The following is a 3,235-nucleotide window of genomic DNA, read 5'->3' as shown; positions in this document are numbered from 1 at the left end:
AGCACAATTTGGCTCTTAACAATATTGGAAACAAATTTTCAGAACTTAAGAAAATAAAAACAGAGTACAAGATGCACAGTAATTTCAAGTGGTTCAGTCCAAGACCTACATCCATTACCTTGATTGTCCAACCAAGGATTTTCCCACAAATCGACTAACAACTAGTGAAATTCACAACCTTTCACCAAGCTTTACAATGGCTTTTACCAGGCTCAACCAAAACCTTTTACACTAGTTTTTCATGAGCTCAACTAAAACCCCAAAGTAGTTTTCCAAGGCTCAACCACAACCTAGAACAATCAAGCTATCCCAAGCTTGAATAACCTCTTAAAGTGACTTCCTCACTCTAAGAATACAAGAGAAGTAGTAAAAAAAAGTACCTATGATCACTGGTTGATATGATTAGCACAAGATTGAGAGCAAAATACAAATGCAAAGAGTGGGCGTTTAAGTGCAGACAAGTGCAATGAAGCTTTTCTGGTTTTTCTACTTTCTATAGTTTAAATGTCATTCAAAGCTTCTAAAAACTTGTTTCTCATTGTTGGAAGTCTCTTTTATACTTAAAGATGCAACTCTGATAGCAGTTTGGCAGTTTATATTTATTGGAAACAGTTGAGGATGAGTTCTTGCCGTTAATCTGTCTTGTAGTGCTTTGGTTCAAATTGTAGACAGAAAGCTCTTAGTCGACTGACTTGGTCGACTAAGTTGATTCTGTTTCTAGTTTGTAGATCTTGGCAGAGAGCATTTAGTCGACTGACTTGGTCAACTAAATTGGTTCTATTTCTTAAACTCTTCAGCTCGCCATTTCTCTAATTTGAAATTTGGTCAACCAATGTTCTTATTTCACCAATAAGCTTCCTCCTTGTTATTCAGTTACATCTTGTTGATTTTATTCCTCTTTTTCTTTCAAAAATACTCTTTCAAGAGTTCATAAATTAATTCATATATTAATTTCCTACACACTCAAGTAAAAGTATTAGACACAAATAAATGGGAATGTTTTATTATCATCAAAAACTAATGGAGCCAACAGTGGCGATATTACTACTCAAGCCAAACATGCAGTGTTTAAAACAAATTTCATGAATTACATTTAAATAGCCATATACACATACAACAAACCTTGACTATCAGCGAAGTGACTCTGGTGTGGATACTATCATGGGGTGTTCTTGTAAACCTACAGTAAGATGAGCAAGAGGAAGTGCCTCTACCCAAGATTCAACTATCTTCGAACTTGAAAACTAAAACGTGAAGTTGAAAAGGATGAGTATAGACCCAGTGAGTGAACATAGTGAGCGAACAAGCAAATGATAAGGAAAGTTTTAGAAAGCATGATGCACTTATATTGAAAACAATGCAATTTAGTTCAATTTCTAGTTAAAACCACTCAATTCAACTCTTGATCATTTAGTGCCTTAGTATTGAAGAATCCATGATCAATAAATAAGTTAAAGAGTGAAAGTACAGTAGAGTTCAAGCAACGCAAGCATAGTAGAGCGAATCTCGCTGCAGCGGAAAGGCATTCTTGCTTTTTCAGGGCAAAATTTTGAGCGAACAACTCAGGAGTTTCTCACTATAGCGAGAATGCATTTTAATTGTAGCGAAAATTTGGGCTAGTCCAACCTCCAGCACTTGAGAGTTTTTTGCGACAACGAGAAACAGGGTAATGAAATTAAAAGAATTCTTGTCACAACAAAAATCCATTTTTGTTGCAATGAAAATCAATTGGAAAGCATTTGTCAAATTTTAACATTCAATATTCAATGCAAACATGTAATAATTTCCCTAACCTCCCTATGGTATGTGTATACATGTATACAACTCTCATCTCGCAAGCTCATGTGCACTCCCACACTGCACATAGCTAGAATCATCCTATGCACTACCACACCGCACAAGGCAATATATCATTAGTGTGTGCACTCACACAACACACCACTATCACCGTCATGTGCACTCCCACAATGCACATGACATATATCATTAGTGTGTGCACTCACACAGCACACCACTATCACCGTCATGTGCACTCCCACACCACACAAGGCAATATATCATCAGTGTTTGCACTCACACAGCACACCACTATCACTGTCATGTGCACTTCCACATCGCACACACAAGGTCACAATTATCACCCAATAGTGCCATTCAATGCATAGCATACACATCAACATAATATAGAAACCCATGAGTTCATCACATTCATATTTCATAACATAAAATCATTTCATCAAGGGCTTGTTCCCATGCAAATTTTAAAGCAAAACTAATAAAATATTTCAAGTGGTCCAATCAAGCATGTAATCATTTATTCCAAAACATTTTAATGCAAGTTCACTCACCTTAATGCCACCTTGCAAGACTAGTGCCCACAAAGTCTTAATCCAGGTAGTTTCGAAATACCGTTAAAACTTATATTTACCAATAAGCCATAACAACCTCCATCAAGTCATAATTTGAATTTAATAATTCTAATAAATATACACTGTACAATCTACACCCTAACTCAGCTTTTAACTTGGAATTCTAGTTTAATTCACAAACCCATTAAACTAATTGTTCAAGTTTGAAGTTTCTTTACCTTGGTGCTCGAAGGTATAAAGATCAACCAAACCTTACAAATTTCAAGGAAAGGAAATTTCAAAAAAATTAGAAAATAAAGTCTAAAAAATTACAGACCCATAAATTAAAAAATTCAAGGGGTGAAAATATATACCTTTTAGCCTTAAAAATGAAGATTTGAAGCCAAAAATCCAACTGTTGTTAAAAGTGGAGTAGAAATAAAAAATAAAGGAAAGGAAGAGAGATTTTTCTTTATCTCTCCTAGGGTTTAGATGTGCTGGAAATTGGGGTTAGAAGCTGTAAGTTTGATGCCCAAGAAGTTAGGAGAAGGAAGGAGTAAGAAAAAAAAACAAGGAAAAGAAAATGAAAATCTTCATTTTTATGGTGGAGGAACAAAAATGGCGTTGGGAGGAGATGAAAAAGGAAGACGGTCCCTTGGACACAATGGCTAGCCATGGGATAAAGGTGGAGAGTCAAAGCTTCCTTTGGAAGCTTTGACCAAACTTTATGGAAAATTATTATTTTACCCTTTTAGGTTTTCACCCTTTTTAATTGTATCCTTCGACAATCTTTCAATTCCAATTTCTTTCCACTTTTCTTCCTTAACACTTGTACCAATAAAATATCAAATTTATGATTCAACGCGGTAGCACCGTAATATTTAAAT

Source organism: Theobroma cacao, chromosome 3 (genome assembly GCF_000208745.1).
Source record: "Theobroma cacao cultivar B97-61/B2 chromosome 3, Criollo_cocoa_genome_V2, whole genome shotgun sequence".
In the NCBI taxonomy this organism is placed as follows: Eukaryota; Viridiplantae; Streptophyta; class Magnoliopsida; order Malvales; family Malvaceae; genus Theobroma; species Theobroma cacao.
The sequence above is the reverse complement of the archived record's forward strand: the minus strand, read 5'-3'. Positions refer to the sequence as shown.